The 26,215-nt window shown below is 37.6% G+C and overlaps 1 long non-coding RNA gene across 1 annotated transcript; it reads right to left on the reverse strand.

Moving 5' to 3' along the window:
* Window positions 1-21,998: 21,998 nt before the first annotated feature.
* LOC104860270 lies at window positions 21,999-25,474 on the reverse strand. Its single transcript, XR_779648.2, has 3 exons — window positions 25,227-25,474; window positions 23,112-23,179; window positions 21,999-22,175 (listed from the first exon to the last, which is right to left on the reverse strand). It is a non-coding gene; the product is annotated as an uncharacterized LOC104860270 (long non-coding RNA).
* Between the last annotated feature and the right edge of the window lie 741 nt (window positions 25,475-26,215).

A 26,215-nucleotide genomic window follows, 5' to 3' on the forward strand; every position in this document is an offset into this window, starting at 1 on the left:
TGAATGTGGTGGGGCGGGTGTGTGCTCAGATCAGTGGGGGGTGGCATGGCTGAAAGGGTTAGTGGGCCACAAAGTGCACCTGGAGGACACAGTGTCAGAGCAGAAATCAGGAGGAGAAGACAGATGTTCAACGGGAAGATGTTACGGGCTGCAGCTTGTGTCTGGTACTGGGAGTAAGAAATCCTGTGGTCTATGTGGGGAACTATGCGGGTGTGTGTGTGTGTGTGTGTGTGTGTGTGTGTGACTGATTTCAAATTTCCTGTTTGGAATCACAGGAAAGCAAATCTCTGTTGTTTTAAGCCACCAAATTTGTGATTATTTCCCATAGCAGCCCCAGGCAACTAATATATGGGCTTGAAAGAGATAAAGTACATGAGGAGTCTTGAGCATTTGTATTGTGCTGGAATATATAAAAATACATCCAGCAGTGTAGAAAGGGAGGATCTGTCATGCTCAAATGGAATATAAGGTTGTTAAAGCATTTGAAAAACCTATCAATGTCTTTCACTACTTTAACAGAATGAAGGAGAGGAAAAAGTATTAAAAAATTCAATAAAGGCAGTCAAAGCATTGGATACAATTAAAATTCCATTTGTGAAAAGAAAATCTTGGCAGCAAACCAGGACTGAAAAGGAAATTTCTTACTTTGATAAAGGGCTTCCACAAAAATTGTACTGCTAGTGTCATTCTTAATGGTGAAATATCAATGTATTTAAATCTGTACTAGAGGTTTTAGGTAGTACAAAGGAGCAAGAGAAAAAAAATAAAGATTTTAGGGAAGTAAAACTATTTTTATTAGAACATGGCATGCTCTTTAAGCAGAACCCACTAAAAATATACAAAAAATTTATAATGAATATATAAATGAGGTAAAGTAGCAGGATACAAAGCTGAGATAAAAATCAATTGTATTTAAAATATTCTTGTACTAAACCATTGGAAAATATTAAAAATCAATTTCATGAACCATATATATGCGGTTAAACTAAGGACAAATAAAGATATCTTATGGATAGAGAATTCTAAGTAATGAATTATAATTATCAGTCTTTTATTATAGTAGCAATAACACTACTTTCTGTATATTGTAGAATTGTTGATGAAAATTAATCACTTGTAGATTACAGGAACAAATATTTCCACTGTGAGAGAAAATACCTACAAATACATCAAGAGAAAGGGTCAGAATGAATACTATGATATGGGCCACAGTCGGAGATATCATTATAAACTTGTTTTTTAGGACACAGAGGTAGACGTAGATATATAGATAGGCAGATACTAAAACATATGTTTACACACGCATGCATTTATATTATGTGTTTCCCAGTTCCATCCTCTGAGCAGTCACTTTTAAAGCGATGACACATTGCCCAGGTCTCGGCTTCTAAAGGCCGTTCTTCATACAAAGGAACCAAGGTTCTTTAGAAAAGTCTGATTCCTGACTGAGCTAGAGCAGGCTAAGTTTAAAGTTTAACGCTTGCCAGCAAGTAAAGGAGTGCTCGCAGAATGACCGGGCTGTTAAAACAGAAACCAGCTAAGGCGTTTCCCCGGCCCAGGTCTGGAGCTACCCGAGCACCTATGGAAACAGTTACAATACAGTGGTCCTCTCTGATCCCTGCTTCACTGTGCGTACTTTCGGGTACCTGCGGTGAGCTGTGGTCTGGAAATACGACACGGACAATCCCAGAAATAGAAAAGGCACAAATTTTGAGCCGCATGCCATTCAGTGCATTGGATGAAATCTCCCGCTAGCCTATTCCTTCCTTGCCTAGACGTGAATGGTTTCACTGTCCAGCGCGTCCCTGCTGTAACGCTGCCTTCTGATAGGTCACTTAATAGCAGACTCCGTTACCAGATGAATTACCACAGCATCGCCCTGTTTATATTTACAAGACCTTTACTGAACCTACCTATGGTCCCAAAGTTCAGGAACAGTCATGTTGGCAATTTGGATATGCCAAAAGGAACCGTAAGATGCTCATTCAAGTGAAAAGGGGAAACTTCTTGACATAATAAGAGAAAAATACTGGGTTGCTAAAATCTACAGGAGGTTCTGTGAATCTGATATTGTGCCTAATTTATAAATTAAACTTTATCACAGGGATGTATATATAGGAAGAGACATAGAATATAGGGTTTGGTACTCTCTGTGGTTTCAGACGTCCCTGGAGAGTCAGAGTATAGCCCTTACAGATAAAGGGGGACTTGCCTCAGTGGTTCCACTGCCTGCCTTACAAGTGCAAGGACCCAAGTTCAATCCCCAGTAAAAAAAAAAAAAAAAAAAAATAAAAAAAAAAAAAAAAAAAAAAAAAAAAAAAAATTGCAGTGGAAAAACCTGACAGATCAACTTAACCAAGCTTTTGAAGTTAATATCATCCTGAGACAAAAATACATCATGTGTAGAAAAGCTGAGATCTACTCTAGCCTAATAGAAACTATCTGAATAAAGTCATTGCCTAAAATACTCACTTTTGGAATTTTTTTACTTGGTTAAGTTTTGGAATTATTAGTAATATAATTATATATGATTAAAATGTAATGAATCCATTAAAGTGATTACATATGTGCTTTTCTTTTTCCTTTTTTTTTTTTTGAGTCAGGGTCTCACTGTGTAGTGTAGGCTGTCCTTGAATTCACTGTGTAGTGTGAGGGTTGTCCTGAAACTTGTAGTGATCCTCCTGCCTCAGCCTCCCAAGTGCTGGGAATACAGGCATGCACCATGCTGGGCTGTGCTTTTCCTTGGCATAGATCTTTAAATTTTTTCTGGATATCCCTTTCCCCTCTCATATCAAGACTTGTCATTCCTTGTGTGAACAGTTAATTTGTATCCTCCTTTTCCCCATACTCATACACCTGAACAGGCATATAAATGAATACAAGCATACTACAATTTTTAATAACCAAGAACCAGAATGCTAACATTTATTTTTAAAAAGGATACATTTGATGGATAAAATTAAATTTTGTTTGACAAAAGATTACATAAACCAAAAGGTTCTTATAAACTGACCAAAATAAAACAGAACAAACAATATGGTGCAATAGAAGTTTGGAAAAATAACATTAATAGAAAAATACCACTGAAGATAAAATCTAAATGGGCAAGAAACGTATGAAGATGTTGCAGTTTACAAGTGATTAGGGAAATGCAAAGTCTACCAGCAACACTGAGCTGTCATGTTATACCCATCAGGCTGGTAAACACGCCAAAGAACTAGATTGCTTGGAGAATGAGAGGGAACATGTTGTCTTAATCACCATTGTTGAAGTTGCAAAGTCTTTTTGGCAAGAAACTTGGCAATAGACATTCATCCCAGTGCTGCCTCCCTTGAATATCTGACTCATGCAAATAAAAGCAAACATATGGGACTATTTATCACTTCAATGTTGGTAGCAGCCAAAAACTGGACACAATCTGAATGCACATTCATGATGGAATGCTTGAAAAATTATGATTATTTGCACAGGATATTATGCAGCCTTCAAAATAAATAAATTAGAAATCTAACAGAAGAATTGGAGGGATTTCCATGAGGAGCTGAGAAATACACACTGTATACAAAGTGTACAACCACGTACAAAGATTTCATTGTTATCTCTTGGAGAAAACACTCCAAGCATCTTGCAGCTTTTGTCCACACAAGTTTGATTTGTGTTCCCAGTAAGTGTTACCAGTCTAATCTGGTTTCCATATCCATCATGCTCTGGCCAGTCACCAATGATTGCCAGACAAAATAGTTGCTTTTCAGTTCTTAGTTTATGAGCTCTTTCAGCAGCAAAGGGCAACTCTTTCTTGGCAGGAAATAGTATACTTGCCGAATGGCTTTGAAGTTGATCCGTGTTCTACAACTCCCAATGTTTAACTTTCCAATCCCAGCATTTTTTCTAATCTCCAGGATCACATGTGATCTGTGAACACTGCCACCTGGTGGCCTCGTACACATCTTGACCCCTACACGTCCAAAATGGACGTTGTGCTTTGCCGCGACCTCTTTTTCTCTAAACAAATTCAAATGAACAGTTACTAGATGCTTCTCTAGTCGACCTTCACGTGTCATCTGTAGCCAGATCCCCTGGATTCCATCGCTGAAATAAGATCCAAGTTTGTTTCTTCTCTCTGTCTCTCTGGCTGTTTCCGCTCTTGTCTAGACTTCCTAACAATTTCTCCATTCCTACGATAAACAATAGCTTCATCTGGTCCATAGTCCTTTACAGCTCCAGCCACACTGGCCTCCTTAAGGTTCTTGGATGCACCAGACTCTTTCCTGCTTTAGAATTTTCACATTCACTATTTCTTCTGCTCCTCCTCCTGTCTCTTCTCCGCTTTGTCTCCCTCTCCTTCACATCATTTCTTCTCTTTTTCTCCCTTCCTCCTCTTAATATGATGAATGCTTACCATTAATCAAGTCTTAATGCGAGTGTCATTTCTTTGGAGAAATTTTTCCTGATTGGCCATGTAAAAATCTGCTTCTCTTATGATTCATTCTCACAATGATCTTTTCGCTACCCTGCTCTATCTCCTTCTCCAGTCATCCTGTTCTTTCTCCCCTGACCTCACTTCACCACTTAATATGATCATTATACATTTATTCTTTTGCTTGCGCCAGACTGTAAGCTCTGAGAGGACAGACTGAGGTGTCAGCTTAGTTTGCTCTTTATCTCCGGCACAGTGCCTCAGTCTAGATCCTTGTATTAGAGCAGATCAGTGCTAACTGTACTAAGAGAAGAAACTGACTCAGGGCTAGCACAACAGCACATCACTTTTTAACTTTTAATTCTTTTTTGCTCATGTTAAGCCCAAATTGAATGTTCTTGACTGATAGTCGGACAGATAGAGTCTTGTTTTATGTAGTCTCCAAGGAACCAGGCCTACAGAGACATGCCTAGCCAATGTGCACTTTTTATGGTATCTGTGGATATATGTATCTTGCTGGTTCGGGTGGGAGGAATTGCATGGGTGAGGCCCGGAAGTAGCTCAGTAGCTCATTTTCTCTTAAATTTTGTTGGTTAGACTTTAGGCATGTGGCCTCACGTAATGGCTGCAAGGGAAGCATGAAATGTAGTCTTGCTGTGTGCTCAGGAAAAAGAAGGGGGAAAAAAAAGATACTGGAGGATAGATAGGCAATTTGTACCATGGCACTCAGCAGTACATCTTTCGTGGAATAAATTAAAATCCAAAAACTTGCACACACACAAGGGATTTGTTGTCTTCTTCAAAAAATGAACTTGAGGACAGTTTTGGAGGTAGTAGCAGAGCCCTTGAGCCCATGACCTACGGTGTAGACTTGATGTGTGACTCTTTTTTTTGCATGTTTGTTTGTTTATTTGGTACCAGGGATTGAACTCAGAACCTTGCGCTTGTGAGGCAGGCGACAGAACCATTGAGCTAAATCCCTGGCCCTTGTGTGACTCTTTTTTTAAGAGTCCCAGGTTCAACTTTTTATTACTCTTAATGGAAGCCCAATCTCTGGAACATTAAAGTTGATTTTTCCAAAGTTTAACTAAAAACACAATTTGCAAATAGTTAATACCTTTTGAAAAGCATTTCCAAGTTCAGAATGAAAAAAAAAAATGTATGCAATAGATGATCAAATAGCAGTCGGCTTCAGCTCCTGTCCGGCCCACGCTCAGCAACATCAGTCTTCTTAAGTTCTTCCCAATCTTCCGTTAGATCTGCGAAGTTGTTCCCCTCGATGGGGGAAGGAACTGAGATCCCCATTGAGTTTTGTCTCCATTCACGCTCACGATATCTCCAGGAGTGACTTGCTGGGCAGGTTCTGTAAGATTGTTGGTCACTTGTTCATCCAGGTGCATTTCTCTGCACGAAGGACCCAGGAGACGGGTCCTGTTGGGAGGGGATCTGGTGCTCAGCAATCCCGTGGTCTCATCAAGTTTCCCCTGGAACACGTCAGCCTCCTCAGAGTCAAAAACTTCAACCGGAGCACCAAAGTTTGTCACTGCTTTTAGTGCTGTGAGCCTGTCCCGAGGGCTGGGGTCTAAACGCCCTGCTGGCTGTCCTTTTGTAGTCTCCATTTCCTTTGCTGTGTCAAGTGTCCTGGTCTGGCTGTGTGACTTTGACAAACATCTTCACTTTAATTGATGCTTACCCTGAATCAGTAAGACAAATAGAACATTAATGCGGGGAACTGCTCCGAACAATTTCAGACACTCTGTCAAAAACATTTATACTTTCTGGCCCTTGAAAAATTGACTTTCAGGAATCGATAAGCCTCTGCTTTCTGCAGGGACTTACTTATTCTATGAAGGTTGTCTATAGGCAGTTCAAGGACACTAATCTTCCAGGGGCTTTATCTCAGTGTAGTGTGCCCCACATCTAGATGTTTCCAGGCAACAGATAGTGTTATAAGGTGGCCAGGCTTGATGCTTTGTTGGTGGTGACATATTTTGGTTTCTTTTTAAAAAATCTGAAATATAGTGTGAAATATAGTATGAAAAGTCAAATGTATACAGAACAATTAAAAATGAATATCTATGCGTCCTCCCCTGCTGGCGCCGCTGCCGCCATCTTCAGCATTAGAAAGGTAGCTGAGCAGGCACCCCGGACCCCCCAACCTCCCCCTCATGCTTTTAGACCTCCTGATTGTGCCAGTCTTTGGACCTACTCTGTAGAGGCACAGGTGGTCATAAAGAGTATTTTCTGGCACTTTCAACTTTGAACATCTTTAAAGAAGTGGTGGGGGAAATTTATAGTAGAACTAACTGAGTGGAGTTCAACCCTTTAGGAGGTTAGGGAACTCCGTCTGGGCCTTGCAGCCCAAGCTCAGTCTGCCTCGTGGGGTTCTGCCACCAGCTAGCTGAGATCAGGGGACTCAGCTCTGCAAATGGCAGCACATATTGTATATTATGACAGCAGTGACATAGTCTGAAAGAGGCCCTTCAAACTCATTTTTGTTTCTTTCTTCTTTTCATCCTACTCTGAAAATTCTTTTTTTTTTCTTTTTGCTTTCTTTCTCTAACTCAGTCTCTTACTCCACTATAGTATCCCTCATCTCCCTTTTTGTTTCTGCTCTTGTCCTAATTCAGATTTCTTCTTTTATTATTTTTTTCTCTTTTCTTTATGTTCTTTTCTTATGTAATTCTACCTCACTCAAGGGTTATTATATTTCTATTTTGTTTGGTTTTTTGAATTTAACAATTTCCTAACTATTGTCTGGTCATTCTGTGTCTTTTGGCTTCATATGAAACCTTCTCTAATTCTTATACTTATCTACTCCCCTTGTCTTAACTTTGTTTTAAGCCCCCATTGTAAATGGTAAATATCCTTTTTGAAAAGTTTATTCACTGTAAGCATATTTTGTATGGCTTCTTGATTTTAATTTAATTCACATGGTTTGAAGGTGATAGATTGATGACTACCATAAGTGGTCAATTTACAATTTGTGCTTCATTATATTGTGGTGCTGATTGTATCATTTAGGATAAAGGATTGTGATTGATTCAATGAGCTGTTTTCTTCGGTATTACAAAAATGAGAATATCTATGAGTCATTAGAGACCCATGGGCTGCAGCCCAACTATATCAGGAAGATTTGAGTAATAACCTAAAGGTTAAACTAAGGACAATCCAACAATAGTAAAAATGAGAAAATGCTTAAGCAAGATACAGGGACAGACTTCCAGTTCACCAATGGCAAACAGTGGGGCAGATGAGGATGAAAAGTCTGATAGGGAATCATCAGGACACCCTGAACTGAAGGCACTGGAAGTAACAAAACTGATCAGTCAGGCTCTAGAGAAATATAAAACAGAAGTAATTTCCCAGATAATCATAGAGATGATGAGCAAAATGAAAGTCATAATCCGTGACCTTAGAACAGAAACTGAGAGGAAAACAGATGAGCTCAGGACCATGATAGAAGCCATGAATGACCAGCGTAAGAAATAATTGGAAACAATAAATGCCTAATACAAGAAAGAAATGGAATCCATAGGACAGATTCAAACAGATATCCAGGAGATTAAAAACTCCATTAAGAGTGTTCACAAAAGAATAAAAGAGTCTGAAGAGAGAATCTCAGATATAGAAGATAAAATTGCAGTCAGTGACCATGAAAAGGGAGGTCTCTTAAAAATAGTAGGGGAGCATGAGAAATTGATACAACAACTCTTAGACGATACTACGAAGAATAACATAAGATTGATAGGAATTCAAGAAGTAGTAGGAGAAAATGTAAATGACTTAACAAAGCTGTTCACAGAATTAATTATAGAAAACTTCCCAAACAGAGGGGAAGAATTTGACATACAGATAAGTGAGGCATATAGGACTCCAACTAGCCACGATTAAAAAAAAAAATCTACACCTAGACATATAATAATCAAGATCCCAGAAACCCAACAGAAGAACAAAATATTACAAGCAGTAAGAGTCAAGAAACAAATTACATGCAAAGGAAAGCCTATCAGAATTACAGCAGACTTTTCAATACAAACCCTTGGGTTAAGGAGAGCCTGGAATGAGATATTTCAAGTAATAAAAGAAAACAACCTCCAACCTAGACTGATGTATCCTGCAAAACTTTCTTTTAAAATGGATGGGGGAATAAGTTTTTCTAGGATAAAGAACACCTGAGAAACTTTATGAATACCAAACCAGCACTACAATGGATTCTAAACAATATCCTAGAAAACTACAATGAAGGTAACAACACAATAAGGCCCAGTAGAGAAAATCAAATAGGCAAGCCAAGAAACTAAAAGGAGAAGGTGAAAAAACAAAACAAAACAACAAAAACCCCAAAACAAAAACATGATAATAATAAATTAGTACATACTGGTTATAACCATCAATATTAATGGCCTCAATTCACCAGTCAAGAGAAATAGACCAGCAGAATGGATTAAGAAGCAAGATCCAATAATATGTCATATACAAGACACGTCTAGTGTAAAAAGAAGCCCATAGACTGAAAGTGAAAGGACAGAAAACTTCTTCATGTAACAGGACCCACCCCCCCAAAAAAGCAGCGGTAGCAATCTTATTCACAGACAAAGTAAGTTTCAAACCTAAACTGATTGAAAGAGACAAAGAAGGTCGCTACATCTTATGAAGGGAAAAATTCAAGTAGAAGAGATTACAAAGAATTTTTTTAATCTATTGAGTATGTTAGAAAGCACATATGCTTCTTTTCTTTTTTCTTCTTTTTTACTTTCTTCTTTTTCTTTCCCTGGTGCTGGGGATCAAACTTGGCACGTTGTTCTGGCTAGGCAGGTGCAGCACTACTGAGCTAAATCTCTGGCTTTACATTTCATATTTTAAAAATTTATCAGCACATTAATCTTTGTCTTTATATATCGGTCTACTAAATTGATGAGTTATTTTGGTTCTCATTTTCTTTGCTTTTTTATTTGAGAATTTATGAAATCTGTATATATGAGTAGTATGAAAAGTATTAAGGTCCATCTGTCATTTTCCTCTTTCATCTCTGCTTTCTACAAACTTCCTTTTCTGTCACTACAGCTTGTTTGGTTGGAAATTTGTTAAGATAAATGTTGTTATGTTATCAATATATCTTTGTAACTATTTCCTACTGATGAAGAATATGAATTTTTAAGTAAATTTTATTATAACTATACTTAATCATTAATATCATTTAGTATCTGATACATATTACAAATTCTCCAACTCCTTCAAAGATGATATTTGTTTTTTCTCAAATTATACAAATCATCAACATTCCACACATCACTGCACTATTTTATTATACCTAAGTATAAATTGTATTGTAGAAAAAATGCATTGTGTATATGTGTGGGGGGTATGTTTTTACACATATGTGTGCACTATTAAATGAGAAACATGGTCATGAATGTGGTAGGATTGTGCACATTTGGCATATTGATAGTTTCTCTGGCAACTTTATGATTTCTCTAAATTACATGCTTGACTTAATTTATAGTCATTCATTTGGGAAGAATATTATATATGTATTGGTGTTAAATTCTATCATTATGCTTATAAAATATAATAAAAATAAGTATGGGATATAATAAAATAGAAACAGAAAAATTTGATCTTAAAAATGTGAATTTTTTTAGTTGCTTTTGGATTTCAAATATAAGTATATTTTTTTCTGTGTGAAGTTTTGTTAGAAAATGTAAGTGGTACAATCAACAAGTATATGATATTTATCAATTAATTAAACCAAGGAGTTTATAAATCATAAAATTTTGAGGGCAGTTTCTCAACTATAATATGTAACTTTATTTTATTTATAATTACATTATTTCAAAAATATAAGAAAATGAGAAAGAACATAATGTTTGAAGATCATATCAAACTAATGTATTTCGATTAGTCTGCATTACATAAATTCTTGTTTATTTCATATCCTTTTTTGCTGTCATATATATGCATATTTGAAATTTTTATTTAGTATCTTCATTTCTTGTTATCATGTGTCTTTGCAATTTTTAATAAAAAAACATTATGTGAAGGCAGAAAATGAGAAAGAACATAATGTTTGAAGATCATATCAAACTAATGTATTTCGATTAGTCTGCATTACATAAATTCTTGTTTATTTCATATCCTTTTTTGCTGTCATATATATGCATATTTGAAATTTTTATTTAGTATCTTCATTTCTTGTTATCATGTGTCTTTGCAATTTTTAATAAAAAAACATTATGTGAAGGCCAGGGATTTAGCTCAGTGGTTCCGGTGCCTGCCTTGCAAACCCAAAGACCTGAGGTCAATCCCCAGTACAACAACAACAAAAATGCTGGTCTGTGTTTCCAACATCTTTTGCTCGGCTTCAAGGAAAAGTCCTCATTTATATTGGCAAGATAGAGTCTGTGTGCCAGTGTAATGTGGGTAGGGACCAGCGATGTGGCAAGAACATCAGCATCCATGAGACTGTCTTTCTGAGCTAGTTTCCCTGGTAGTGGAGCAGATAAGCCTGATGTGCCCCTGAGCTGGAGGCCTATTTATGACTCTCTCTCCAGTAAGTCGCAGTCACTGACCATCGATGGAGAAATGCAGGTGGAATTCTATGCTCAAGAGCAAAGCAGGATCTGATATTCAGAGAGCTGTGCTCCAATCTTCACTTAGCACGTTTTTAGTGGGACTTTAGGCAAGTCGTCCTCATCTCCTTGGGCATTAGTCTCCTTATCCAATGAGTAGGTTTATTAATAGGGAATTTCAGATGGCTCCTGTAGGAACAGAACGAGCTGAGGAAGCACTTCGGACAATGTGAAACAAGCACCAACAGTTAGCCGCCTAACAGCTTCACGCAGGCCACACTAAGAATGACAGATGAAAGAGACATTATTTTGAGTATAGTGAAGGGAACTGAGTAAGTGGAAAGGTTATTATTATTTTTTGTAAGAAGTTTTATTAATTTCTTTAAAAATTTCATTAAGTTTAGATACATTTTAGGTATACACTATGGCGATATTCATCATTGGGATTTGAACCTTCACATGATATAACTTGGTTCTAATCACTTTCCCCATTTTCTTGCCCTCCTTTCCACCCCTCCACCCATCCTATTCACAAAGACTTTGTTTCCAATTTTTCTTTTTCTCATATTTGTTCCTTTCCCTTCCTCCGCCCTCCCACTTCCCCTTCCCTTTTAGGCCTTGTCTTTCTGTTTCATGTGGTCTATTTTACATTTTGATCCTTATTTACACTTTCAGTTTCTCACACCAGTGAAACTGTTTGGCATTTACACGTGTGTCCTACTTATTTCACGTAAGAGTATCGCCTCAGTGTGCAATCTGAGGCCTAAGATAACCTTTGATATAATGTCTCTAGTTTCTTATTCTTTATGGCTGAGAAGTACTTCATTTTATAAAAACAAACCCACATCTACTTTATCTCACTAGTTGATGGGCAATTGGGCTGTTTCCAAATTTTAGCTATTACAAACTGTGCTGCTATAAACAAGGGTGCACATATATGACTGTGGTAAGATTCTTTTAATTCTTTTGGGAAGATACTCAGCAGGGCAATAGCTGAGTCAAATAGAACCTCTAATCCTAGTTTTTCTGAGGTATCTCCACCCTGATTTCCACAGTGGTCGCACCAGTCTGCACTCCCCTCAATAGTAGAGAAGGGTTCTTTTTCCTCCAGACCCTGCCAACATTTGTTATTGGTTGATTTCTTGATAGCAGCCATTCTCCCTGGAGTGAGGTGAATCTCAGAATTACTTTCATTTGCATACCTTGAGACCAGCGCTGTTTTTTCATATGTTTATTTGCTGTTTCTACTTCTTTGCGTGAGAAATGTCTGTTTATTTCAGATGTCCATTTTTGTATTGGGTCTTTAAATTTGGGAGGTCCAATTTTATAAAGTTCTTTATATATTCTAGATAGTAGTCCTTTGAGGAATGGCTGGTAAAAGTTTTTTCCCCACAATGTAAGTTGTCTCTTCACTGTGCTGGTGGGTTCTCTTACTATGCAAAAGTTTTTTTTTTTTGGTCTGGGGATCAAACTCAGGAGGCAGGTGGCAGCACCACTAATCTAAATCCCCAGCCCAGAATACAGGTCTAGTTTTAGTCCTTGGCAAGTTGAAACCCAGTTTTTCCAGCATCATTTATTAAAGAGGCTGTCTTTCCTCCACTGAGGATGGTTGGCTCCTTTGTCAAAGATGAGGTAGCTGAGTCCATCTGGAGTTGTTTCTGTATTTCCAATCTATTCCACTGATCCTCAGGTCTTTTTCTTTGCCAGTACCATGCTGTCTTTATCACAGTAGCCTTGTAGTATAGTTTCAAATTGGGAATTGTGATACCCACTGCCATGTCTCTGTTGCCTAGGGTAGCTTTTGCTATTCTAGGTCTCTTCCTTTTCCAAATGAATTTTTGGATTGTTTTCTCAAGGTCTGTGAAATATGCTACTGGAATTTCAATTGGGATTGTACTGAATCTATATAGGAGTTTTGGAAGTACGGCCATTTCACTATATTGGTTCTTCCTACCCAGGAGCAAGGGATGTCTTTCCATTTTCGTATATCCTCTTCTATCTCTTTCTTCACAGTGCTATAGTTTTCAGTGCAGAAATCTTTTGCTTCCTTCATTAGATCTATTCCTAGATACTTCTTTTTTTTGAATGCTATTGTGAAAGGAAGTGTTTCCTTTATCTCTCAGTGAGTCTGTTGTTGGTATACAGAAAGGCTATTGAATTTTGTGTGTTGACCTTGTATCCAGCTACTTTAATCAATTTGGTTAAGTCTAGAAGTCTTTCGGAAGAGATTTTTGGGTCTTTTATGTAGAGTATCATATTGTCAACAAATAATGACAGTTTAACTTCTTCTTTCCTATCTTTATTGCTTTAATTTCTTTCTCATGTCTAATTATTGTGGCTAATGTTTCCAGAACTATGTTCAACAGGGGCAGTGATAGTGGACATCCTTGTCTTGTTCCTGATTTTAGAGTGAGGGTTTTCAGTTTTTAGCCATTTAATATGATGTTGGCTGTTGGTTTTTCATAGATAGCCTTTATCATGTTGAGATAAAGACTGTCTATTCCAAATTTCTGCAGGGTTTTTAAAATCATGAATGGGTGTTGACTTTTGTCAAATGCTTTTTTTGCATCTACTGAGATGATCAAATGGTTTTTGTTTGACTCTGTTAATATAGTGTATTACATTTATCAATTTATGTATGTTGAACAACCCTTGCATTCCTGGGATAAATCCAAGTTGGTCAGGGTGTATGATCTTCTTGATGACCCTCTGTATTCTGTTTGCCAGTACCTATTGAGGATTTTTGCATCTGTGTTCACTAAGGAGATTGACCTGTAGTTTTCTTTTTTGGTTGGGTCTTTCCCTGGTTCTCAAATCAAATTAACAGTTGCTTCCAGGAATGAATTTGGAAGTACTGCTTCCCTTTCAATTTCATTGAAAAGTTTGAAGGGTAGTGGCAGTAGTTCCTCTCTAAATGTTGTGTAGAATTCAGTGGTGAAGCCTTCAGGACTTGGGCTTTTCTTGGTTGGTAAAATGTTAATTATGTTTTCTATTTCACTGATTGTAATTGGGGTGTTCAGAATATTTTATCTTCTTTCTTCAACTTTGGTAATTCATAAGTATCAAGAAATCTGTCCATTTCTTCTTTGTTTTCTGTTTTATTAGAGTACACATTCTCAAAGTAGGTATTGATGGTCCTCTGGATTGCTGCTGGATCTGTTATGACTTCACCTTTTTCATTCCTAGTTGCATAGATCTGAGCCTTTTCTTTCCTTTTCTTGGACAAGTTGTCTAAGGGCTTATCAATTTTATTTATTCTTTTGAAAAACCAACTCTTTGATTCATTGATTTTTTTGTATCATTCTCTTAGCTTCCATTGCATTGATTTCTGCTCTGATCTTTATAATTTCCTCCCTTGTACAAGCTTTGGGTTTTTCTTGCTCTTGTTTTTCTAGGAGACTAAGATTCATCATAAGGTTGTTTATTTGAGCTCGCTCTGTTTTCCAAGTGTGGGCATTCACTGCTCTGAATTTCCTCTGTAGAACTGCTTTCATTGTGTCCCATAGATTCCTGTATGTTGTATTGGTATTATAATTTATTTGTAAAAACTGACTAATTTTTTCTTTAATTTCCTCTGTGACCATTGATTGTTCAGGAGAGTGTTGTTTAATTCCATGTGTTTGTGAAGTTCTTTCAGTTTTTTATGCTACTGATCTCCAGCTTAATTGCACTATGGTTTGATAATATACAGGGAATAACTTCAACTCCTTTGCACTTACTTAAACATGTTCTTTGAGGTAGTATGTGGTCAGTTTTGGAGAATGATCCCTATGCAGCTGAAAAGAATGTGTATTCTATTTTGTGGGGTGAAATACTACATAGATGTCTATAAAGTCCATTTGTTCAAAAGCTTGATTTAGTACTAGTATTTCATTGATGGTTTTTTTGCCTAGATGATGTGTTATTTGTGACAATGTATAGTCACAATTGTATTAGTGCTTATTTGTTTTTTCATGTCTCTTAATATTTGTTTTATGTAGTTGGGGACATTTATATTTAATGCATATATATTTATGATTGTCATCTCTTCCTTTTGGATTGTTCCTTTTACAAGGATGTAGTGACCTTCTTTGTCACTCTTAATCAGTTTTAGTTTGAAATTTACTTTGTCTGAGAATAAGATAGCTACCCCTGTTTTTTTCTGTTGCATGGAAAACTGTTTTGCATCCTTTCACTTTCAGTCTATGACTTTATTTTTGAACTAGGTGTGTTTCTTGTATACAACATATTGTTGGATTTTGCTTCTTAATCCATTCCGCCAGTCTATTTCTTTTGATTGGTGAATTGAGGTCATTGACATTGATGGTTATAACTGATATGTATTGACTTATCATTGTCATGTTATTGTTTTGTTGTTGGCTTGTTTTAATTCCCCCCCCCTTTGATTTCTTGCCTTGCCTAATTGATTTGCTCTGTTGAGCCTCATGGTGTTGTGACTTTCATTGTCTTTTTTGAGGATATTGTTTAGAATTGTTTATAGTGCTGGTTTGATATTCATGAAGTTTCTCAGGTGTTCTTTGTCGTGGAAGTATCTTATTTCCCCATCCATTTTAAAAGAGAGTTTTATAGGATAAACAGTCTAGTTTGGAGGTTGTTTTCTCTGACAGCTTGAAATGTCTCACTCCAGGCCCTCCTTGACCTGAGGATTTGTGTTGAAAAGCCTGCTGTGATTCTGATGGGCTTTCCTTTGCATATTATTTGTTTCTTTTCTCTAACTGCTTGTAGTATTTTGTTCTTCTGTTGAGTTTATGGGATCTTGATTATTATATGTCTAGATATAGATTTTTTTGTACTGGGGATCAAACTCAGGTCTTTGGCCTTGCAAAGCAGGCAGCAGAACCACTGAGCTAAATCCCGGGCCCCTAGATGTAGATTTTTTTAAACATCATGGTTAATTGGAGTCCTATATGCCTCACTTATCTGTTTGTCAAATTCTTCCCTTCTGTTTGGAAAGTTTTCTGTCATTAATTCTGAACAATTTTTTAAAGTCATTTGTACTTTCTCCTGCTACTTCATGGATTCCTATCAGTCTTATGTTATTCTTCTTTGCATCATCTAGGAGTTGTTAGATCAATTTCTCATGATCCCTTACTATTTTAAAGAGATCTCTCTTTTCATGGTTCCTGACTGCAATCCTGTCTTCTATATCTGAGATTCTTCTTCACATTTGTTCATTCTGCTGTGAATGCTTTCAATAGCATTTTTAATCTCCTGGGTATCTGTTTGAATCTGTTTCATTGATTCTATTTCTTTCCTATGTTGGGCATTCATGGTTTCCATTTCTTTCTTCCATTTCTTTCCTACGCTGGATATTCATGGCTTCCATCATGGTCCTGAGCTCATCTTTTTTTTTTTTGTCAGTTTCTATTCTAGGTATCTAATCAGGTCTTTCATTGTGCTCACCATCTCTGTAGTTATCTGGGAAATTATTTTTGTTTTGAATTTTTCAAAAGCCTGATTGATCTGTTTTGTTACTTGCTGTGCTATGAGTTCAGGATGTCCTGGTGGTTGATTGTCAGATTTTTCCACCTCGTTTCCCCTAAAGTTTGCTGTTGGTGAACTGGAAGTCTGTATTTGTGCCTTGATTAAGTGTTTTCTTATTTTTATTTTTGTTGTTAGGCTGTCCTTGGTTTAATTCCTGGGTTAGTACTTTTATCTTCCTGATATAGCTGCTCTTTAGGTTTTGAGTCTCTAATGACTAATAGACTCTCATTTTCATAATATCAGAAAGAACAACTCGTTAAATTATCATAACCCTTTAGCCCAGTTGATACAATCAGCAATACAGTAGCATCAAGCACAGTTTAGAAATTGAATATTTGTGGTAGTTATTAATCTTTCACCTTTAGCCATGTAATTAAATCAAAATTGAGGACCAGCCCAAAATATGTTTATAGTGAATAAACTCTTCAATATAACAACTTTACCCTTCAGGATGAGGCCTTAGAAGGTTGGGAGCATTAGGCTGTCCTTGGTTTAATTCCTGGGTTAGTACTTTTATCTTCCTGATATAGCTGCTCTTTAGGTTTTGAGTCTCTAATGACTAATAGACTCTCATTTTCATAATATCAGAAAGAACAACTCGTTAAATTATCATAACCCTTTAGCCCAGTTGATACAATCAGCAATACAGTAGCATCAAGCACAGTTTAGAAATTGAATATTTGTGGTAGTTATTAATCTTTCACCTTTAGCCATGTAATTAAATCAAAATTGGAGACCAGCCCAAAATATGTTTATAGTGAATAAACTCTTCAATATAACAACTTTACCCTTCAGGATGAGGCCTTAGAAGGAGTTGGGAGCAGAGGAATAGATAGAAGAATAGGAGAAGGTTTCCAGTGAAGCCAGAGGACACAAGATGATCACACAAACTCTAGGAAATTGTTGAAGACAAGAGGGAAAGACAGAGTACAAGAACAAAGGCAAGACTAGAACAACTTGACAGTACTGGGGAATCTGTAAATTGTACTCACTTTCCTTTGAAACTAATAACAATTGAGTGAAGGAAGAAGAGAGAAGAAAAGAAAAAGAAAGAAAAATCCAAATTAGGGCAGGAACAGGAACAAAAAGGGAGATGAAGAATAACACAGGGGAGCAAGAGACTGAGTGGGAAAAAGAAGAAAGAAAAGAAGAAGAATTTGCTTAATGGGAAATAATAAAATTAAAAAATAAAAATAAAAAATAAAAAATATGAAGAAAAGAAAGAAAAAAATTTGAAGAGCCTCTTTCAGGGTATATCTCTGCTGTCACAATAGACATTGTGGGCAGCAGTGTGCAGAACTAAGTCAGTTAGTCTCAGCTAGCTGACAGAGGACCCCTGAGATTCAGGCTGAATTCTGGCTGCAAGGCCCAAGTTGAGGTCCTTGACCTCCTGCAGGGTTGAACTCTGCAAGGTTCTACTACAGATTCCTGCTGCCTTTTCCCTGAAGATCGTCCACGTTCTGATGGAAGGTGGTGATACCTCCAACTTACCAACTGCAGAAGTTTAATGTACCATTATTGCAGCTGTTCACTTCTGTTTTATCTTTTGGAGCTCAGTAAAATGGCCTTTATGACCACCTGGGCCTCTGCAGTGTAGGTCCAGGGACCAGCACAACTAGGCAGCCTGAGAGCATGGGGTGTGTGTGTGGAGGCCTGGGCATTCCTCATCTGTCTGCTCCAATGAAGGCCTGGTCATTGTGGGTGGGTAGTGGTGAGCTCCCAGTGTAGCTGGGCCAAGTATGTAGTACATTGTTGGATCTTGCTTCTTGATCCATTCTACCAGTCAGTTTCTTTTGATTGGTGGATTGAGACCATTAACATTGGTGGTTATAACTGATATGTTGACTTATCCATGTCATGACCTCTACCTGTTGTTGGATTCTCTCCCTTTGAATTTAATTTCTTGTCTTGACTGATGGATTAATTTTCTTGGGCTTTGCAGGGTTGTAACCCTTATTATTTTTTCCTAGGATATTGTTTTAAATTTTTTGGAGTGCTGGTTTGGTATTCATGAAGTTCCTTATGTGTTGTTTATTGTGAAAATATCTTATTTCACCATGAATTTTGAAGGATTGTTTTTAAGGTACATCAATCTGGATTAGAGGTTGTTTTCTTTTTAGGGTTTGAAATGCTTCACTCCAGGCTCTTTTTGACTTAAGCATTTTTGTTAAGAAGTCTTCTGTGATTCTGATAGGCTTTCCTTTATGTGTGATTTGTTTCTTTTTTCTAATTGCTTGTAGTATTTTGAATTTCTGTTGGGTTTCTGCTATCTTGACTCTTATATGCCTATGGGTAGATTTCTTTTGATTACAGCTAGTCCTGTATGCCTCACTTATCTGTATGTCAAATTCTTTTCCCCTGCTTGGGAAGTTTTCTACCATTACTTCTTTGAACAATTTTTTAAAATGTCATTTGCACTATCTTCTCTTTCTTCATTGACTCTGATCAGTCTTATGTTATTCTTCTTTGATCATCTAGCAGCTGCTAGATTTGTTTTTCATGGTCCCTTGCTATTTTAAAGAAATCTTTCTTTTTTTGGTCACTAATTGGAGTCCTGTCTTCTATATCTGATATTCAGTCCTCATATCGGCTCATTCTCCTGCATAAACTTTCAATGAAGTTTTTAATCTCCTCGATATCTGTTTGAATCTGTTTTATGAATTCTACTTGTTTCCATTGCTGGGTTTACATCATGTTTCTGAGATCCTCTATTTTTGGGTCTGCCCTAGAGTTATTAATCATGTCTTCCACTATGGACACCACCTCTGTTGTTATTTGAGAATTTTCTTGTGATTTTTTTTTCTAGATCTTCTTTCGTTGCCAGTTCAGGGAGTCCAGGTGGTTGAGCTTCAGACTGTCCCATGCTGTTGCCCCTTGGAGTTGCCTTTTGTGATTTGGAAGTCTGGATTTCAGTCTCTTTTAGGTATTTTCTCATTTCAACTGCTACTGTCTACCGCACCTTTATTGAGGTGACTCTTTGCTCTCCCACTGGGCTTCAATTCTCAACAAGTCTGGGAGCTGCCTACTTTCTATTTCTACTGCTTACCATTGCTCCGATTCCTGGGTTCAGAAGGATGGACTCTGCTATTGTCTGAAAGGACTTCTCACCAGAGTGTGCATGCCTGTGCAGCTGTTATGTGTCCACACACATAACATAAGCTTCTGTCTGTGGCCTGTGTGTCTGTGTAGCTGTTGTCTGAGCAGGGCTTTGGCTGGGGCTGTTTTCTGTGTGAAAGTTTTATGAATTTGTATCAGACTCTTTCATTTCATAGAAGTTTCAGTCCATAATCAGCTGACTCCAAGGCAGCAATGACAAACAAGTACAGCAGAGCAGAAACAGCATGGTGAACACAAGGCAGCGAATCAACAAGAGAGAAAGGTTATTATTTTTCAGAGCCAAGTACTTGTCTGTCTCCACTTGGGGGCCCCACTGCATTTTTGGGCAGCAGAAGGATGGTAATTTCCTGGCAGAGAGTACAGGGAACCCTAAAAGTGGGAGGGAAGTACTGAAAGGAAAAAGGGGAACTCTGGGCTGGTCCCAGCTTTGCAAAGAGTGGACTCAGGGAATACTTGTGTGTTTGGAAAGTACTGCCCACTAATCTTTCAACTTCTCAGTATTGTGATTCAGATTCAAACCAGAAAGCATTCAAGCTAGAAGAGACTTAGATATCTTCTTGGTGAAGATTTTGATGCCCCCAAAGATGAAATAACTTGTTCAAGGTTTTACAGAAAATTAAAAAAAAGAAGAATGTTCAAAGCAAAGGGTGCCTCTTCCCTCAGGCTGCTCAGTCTAGACTGGATGGATTCTCTTCCTCCAAGTGGATGAATTTGGTAAATATTTGTGAGCATTTTCATCTGGAGGAAAGGAAAGATAAGCATTGCTTTCCCATATAACCAGAGATCCGTTGTCCTAGTATTATTTTTGGAAAGCCTTAGTGAATGCTTCTGAAGATAGGTACCTACTCTCCCTGAATTGCATGGTGCTCTCAGTGTTAATGTCAACAGGAAGCCTATTATTAAAAATATCAAAACAGCCTTAATACTGTCATGATAGTCATAGTATATTTGTCAGACTGCCAGCCTGTTTTCATTATTGCTTTATGGTCACATGAATCCTTAGCTTTTTGGCCTTACATACTATTTTATTTTCCTCAGCAGGCTTTTCCTGTCTGGAGCAATCCAATTACATGGGTGATTGTGGATTACTTTTAAAATAGGTCACTGTGGTGCCAAAAATGGAGGGGAAAAGGCAATCAAAAGGAGCAGTTGTGCCATAGCTTAGCCTCATAGTGGTCAATCTGACATTTGACTTGCTGATCTAACCCGATGATTCTTCTGGGCTGGTCCTTTGTGTTTAGAGGTGAAACTTTCAAAGGTGGTTGGACCATGAGACGTCAACCCCATCAATGGATTAGTCTACAGATGTGCTCATAGGTGAGTGTGCTGTTAGGAGGCAGGCCCTGGCTGAAGGAGGAAGGCTGGGGGTTGGGTCTTTGAAGGGCATCTTTTCCTCTGTGTCTTTTAAACTATCTGTGCTTCCAGCCACAGTGAAGCGAGCAGCCTTCTTCTGAGATTCCCTTCCACAAGGATGCTCTGCTTTGGAATCAGCTGACCATGGACTGAAACCAGGAGCCAAAATAAGTCTCTGCTCTGTTTAAGTTGTGTACAGCAAGTATTTGGTCCCTGCAAACACAAGGTGACAATAATTGTGTTTCCAGGTTTTGACACGTACAGCAAAATTGTACACAGTGTCCTGTCTCACTTCATCTTTGCTGCTATAGAGTGGGCTGTAAAATCTAAGCTAAGGAAGCAAATATTTATTAATGTCCCACTTATTATTGCAGCTTGGAATTACAGGTAAGTAATCTATCCCCAAATGGATGTCCTCATTTCCTCCAGTTTTGTGATCAGTTACTTTGTCTTGGAAAGGTATTTCACCTCATTTTCTTCTTCACTGTATCATATTTAAATAGTGCTATCTGATTTAAAAGGGAAAACATTGGACCATATTTTAAATGTAGTGTCAGATATATTTCAAATTTTCTGATGAGCTAAGGGAGTAAGTACAAATCATAGGAAATATGTTCCTTATAATAAAATCCTACTCCATATCAAAGTGTACTTCAAATTCTAAGATGTCATAGGTGATAGGAAATAGAGATTTGATTGGGAAAAATATAGAAAAATTGAATCATGGACTCTGGTGGCAAAACCAAAGCAGAGTGAGAACAATGCACAGGGTCCCATCCAATAATTTCAGCCAATCCTTTTGTGGTAGAGTTTTTACTACTGAGTTACAGAAATACTTTAAAAAATACATAGAATGGGCAGAGGATTTAGCTCAGTGGTTCTGCCACCTGCCTTGCAAGTGCAAGGTCCCAAGTTTGATTCCCAGTACAAAAACAAAACAAAACAAAACAAAACAAAACAAAAAACAAACAAGACACAGAATGTAATGATATTAAATATTTTTTAAACAGCCTAGGACTTTGTCCAACATTGGTAAGTATTCCAGAGGGTTCCTGGTTTGACGTGGTCTGTGACTGGAGGGTAGGGAGACAAGGTGGGGTGCTCTCTGATGACGGTGCAATGGTTGTGGAGGGGTAGGAGAGCAGATTTGACGTAATACAGCACTACTTCTTGGAAGATAGTCTGGTTCTATCCTTATTTTTCAAAATAGTAATGCAGAGAATGCCTGGAACCTGTAGAAAGAGTGCTTCCTTAATGGAGCAACTCCAACCGATCACCCTTCGAGGAGAAGTGCAAACAACGGGGCGCTCTCCAGGACCATACAAAAGCTTTCCTAAAATTTAACTACCTGCCGTACAATCTATCTCAGTACGGTTTGCTACATTCTAAACGCTAATGATAGAAGACGGGGAACTGGTACTCTTTTTTTCTTTTTTTACCTAGTAGATGTAATTCCCCTATCCCATTTGCCCATATTTAGAAATGATATCAATATCTCTTAACACCCCCGTAGCATGGACATCAACCAATCAAAACAGATTCCACTTTACAAACAAGCTGGGTAGGCATGTTGGTGCATGCCTACTGAAAATCGGCTCCGCCCAGTGAGTGCTTTCTGTGTAGACACTCTTGGGTGCAAAACCTATCAGGGAGAAGCAAAGAGATAAGCTCGGTGGGCTCAGTGCGCTGCCCAGAGGCATCTGCGGGAATGCAAATCAACAGCAAAACTAGCTGTAAAGGACATGGGAAGAGAATCAGTGAAAGTCTTGTCCCTAGAGTCTTACTCCGAGAACTCATTGCCTCATTGACTCTTTTGTTTTCTTGAGAGGAGATGGAGCTTTCCTTCTGTCCTATTAAACATTTCCAGGCGAGTAGGATGAAGCCCAGGCCCAAGTCCTCCATACATTTAGCAGGGTAAGAGCTGGTTTCCCTAGAGCTGGGGGCCCCTGGCAGTATTTTTGTTATGTGGTTCCAGTTTTCCTCTGTGGTGTCTGCAAAGAAGGCGAGGAGACTATCTCATCCACCGAAGAACACACTGAGGTATTCACGCAGGTTGAGCCACACCTACTACTGAACCCTGTGCTGTTTGGGCTTCTTGTATACAGTCACGCACCCCTTTTCTTGCAAAACCCATGGCTAACATGGTCCCAAGTGGTTATTTTACTCACCTGGGACTTCTTTTCTGGATCCCAATTATTGTTGGAGCAAAAGTCCCACAGCAGCTGTCTTGCTGAACCTTTGGAGCAAGTGTCAATAATAAATTAAATGTTCTTTTGAGTTCCTTTTAGCCCTGAAAACTTTCAAAGGGATTAGCCAATATAGCTCAAGGAATTGAATTCAGATAAAATAGAAAAGCTTTAAAATAAATAAGCCTCTGACCTCCAATCTGGCTTGAGCCCCAAAGAAATAAAATGGACCTGAAAAACATGTCATTTTCTTTTTGAGCATAAAAGAAACAGCTAATCCAGTCTCTGACTGCTTGGTTCACGGGTGATATTGAGTCCTGGCTAATGTGGTAGAACAGGTCAGGAGGGCTGAGGTCTGGGCTGCACTCTGCCAATGGGTAAAGAAAAAAAGAGGTAGGCTGAAGGGGTCCCTGAGGTAGAAAGTTTTTAATCAGGATAAAAATAACAAGAGTGTGTAGAAAGGAATGTTTCCTTAAGAAGCTTAGTAAAAACAATATTGAGGATCATATAATAATCCTGTTTAGTTGTTTGAGAAACCAGCATGCTATTTTCACAGCAATTCTTCCATTTTAAATTCCTACCTTCCTTTACATCCGTGCCAAAATTATTTTTTTAATAATAGCCATGGTATTTTAATAACAGCTATGGTATTTTGGTTTATATTTCCCTATAACGAGAAATGTTGGGCACCTTTTCACTGCTTGCCTGGCACTTGCACATTGTCTTTGGAGAATTACCTTAAGTCCTTTGCCTACTTTTAACTTTTTGTATTGTAAGGGCTCTATTTATTCTGGATATTAACTCCTTCTTTGCATATGTTTCCTGTTATTACAAAGATTGCCTCTCCACTCTATTGGCTGTGCCCTTTGATGTGCAGAAGTTTCAAATTTTAATGTAGTCCAGTTTGACTTTTTATTTTTGTTGCCTATGTTTTTGGTACTATATCTAGGGAATCTTGCCAAACCCAACACAATAAAGCTGTTCTCCAGTTTTCCACTAAGAGTTTTACCATTCTAGATGCTATAATGTACGTCTTTGACCCATTTTGAGTTAATTTCTGTGGGTGGTATAAGGTTAAGTTCTGACTTTGTTCTTCTGCATGTTGATAGCCAGTTTTCCAGCATCATTTGTTGAAGAAATTTTTCCCATTGACACTCATTGAAAATTATTTGACAATAGATACAAGAGTTTTTTTCTGGGATTTCTAACCTATTCCAATAGTCTATATGTCTATTTTTATGCTAGATCTACCCTGTGTCGATCATTGTAATGAATTTTGAAATCATGAGATGTAATATCTCTAACTTTGCTTTTTCACTTTCTTTCCTACTCAACATTCCTTGATATTTCATGTGACTTTTAGGATGGACTTTCCTACTTGTGCAAAAAACCACCAGTGAGACTTTGCTGGAGGCTGAACTGTGTCTGTAGATCACTTTGCATAGGGTTGACACATGAGCAAGAGTAAGCCTTCTGATTCATAAATATAGGATATCTTTTCATTTACTTGTCTTTTAGTTTCAGCAACATGTAGTTTTTACTGTATTCATCTTTCTTTTCCTAGATTAAATTTCTTTCTTTAAAAATTTTTTGAGATAGGGTATTGCTATGCAATTCAGACTGGCCTCAAACTAATTATATATATAGCCCATGTTGACCTCAAACCCACAGGGATCCTCCTGATTCAGTCTCCAAAATTCTGGTACTACAGACGTGTCACTCCTGGCTATTTCTAAGCATTTTACTCTTTGTGATGACATTGTAAATGGAATTATTTTCTTCGTTTCTTTTTCAGATTGTTTACTGTTAGTGTACAAAAATGCAAATGATTATTTTGTGTTGCTTTTGTACTTTACACTGCAGTTGAATTAATTTATTCTAACAGTTCGTATGTGCATAAATGTATGTGTGTGTGTATTCATTAGAGTTTTATATGTGCAAGACAATGCTGTCTGTGAACAGAGGTGTTTCCATTTCTTTCTTTTCAATTTGGCTGCCCTTTACTTCTTTTTCTTGCCTGATTGGTTTGGCTAGGACTTCTAATGTCACAATGTTCACTAGGGGAAAAAGTGGCATTCTTGCTTTGCTGCTACTGACCTCAAGGGAAAGATCGCAGTCTTCTGCTATTCAGTGTAATGTCAGCTGTGAGCTTTTCATACACCACATGGTATTTGTTTGTTATGGTGGTTTACTTTCATTGCTAGTTTGTTGAGTTCTTCTTTAAAAAGAAAAAAAAGGATGTTGAGTTTTGTCAAATTTTATCCCTGAATTAGTCAAGATGATCCTGTTTTTTTCCCCTTCCTTTACTGTGCTGCCAGCCTCGCAAACAGAAGGTCCTGAGTTCAATCCCTGGTACAAAGAAAAAAAAAAAAAGTGCATTGACAGTGAACCTTTTAGAGATGAGGGCTCAAACTGCAACCCCTAACCCACTTATTTATCACAAAGTGCCAACACTGCAATTCAACCTGAATACTGAGGTTTTAGTTTAGAAAAAAACAACTCATACATTAAAATCTGTTGTCTTGAAAGAAAAATAGCATGTGGACATAGGTTTTCCACCACTGATATAGTGTAGTACATTGATTTATTTTCTGATGTTGAACCATCCTTGTGTTCCAGGAATAAATCCAACTTGGTCAGAAATCTTAGGGTTTTAAAAACTGCATATATATTTTGTTAGTGTATATTAATTTCATAAAGTATTGAGTTTTGTTGTAGTATTTTATATATCCATACAACATACTTTGATTCTCTCCCTTCATTACCCTCTCTTATGCCCTCTTACACTTTTCTCCCTCCCTCGTGCCTTCCTTTTGTCCAATAGTTTCTTTTCTAATTTCATGTCTCCTTTTATCTAATAAAATTCTATTTTTTCCCTCCCCATTAAGTTTAGTGGTACATTCAAATCAAACAATACAGTTATATCTATCATTGGGATCTTGAACTTTTACACCATAGGTCTTGGTTCTTGTTTTTTCCCCACACCCCTGCCCTCTTCACCCACTTCACCCTTCCCTATTTATAAAATTCCTATTTATTGAAGTGATTTTTTTTTGTTTGTTTGAGATAGGGCCTCACTGTGTAGT

Source organism: Fukomys damarensis, unplaced genomic scaffold (genome assembly GCF_012274545.1).
Source record: "Fukomys damarensis isolate Sample0158 unplaced genomic scaffold, DMR_v1.0_HiC HiC_scaffold_10, whole genome shotgun sequence".
In the NCBI taxonomy this organism is placed as follows: Eukaryota; Metazoa; Chordata; class Mammalia; order Rodentia; family Bathyergidae; genus Fukomys; species Fukomys damarensis.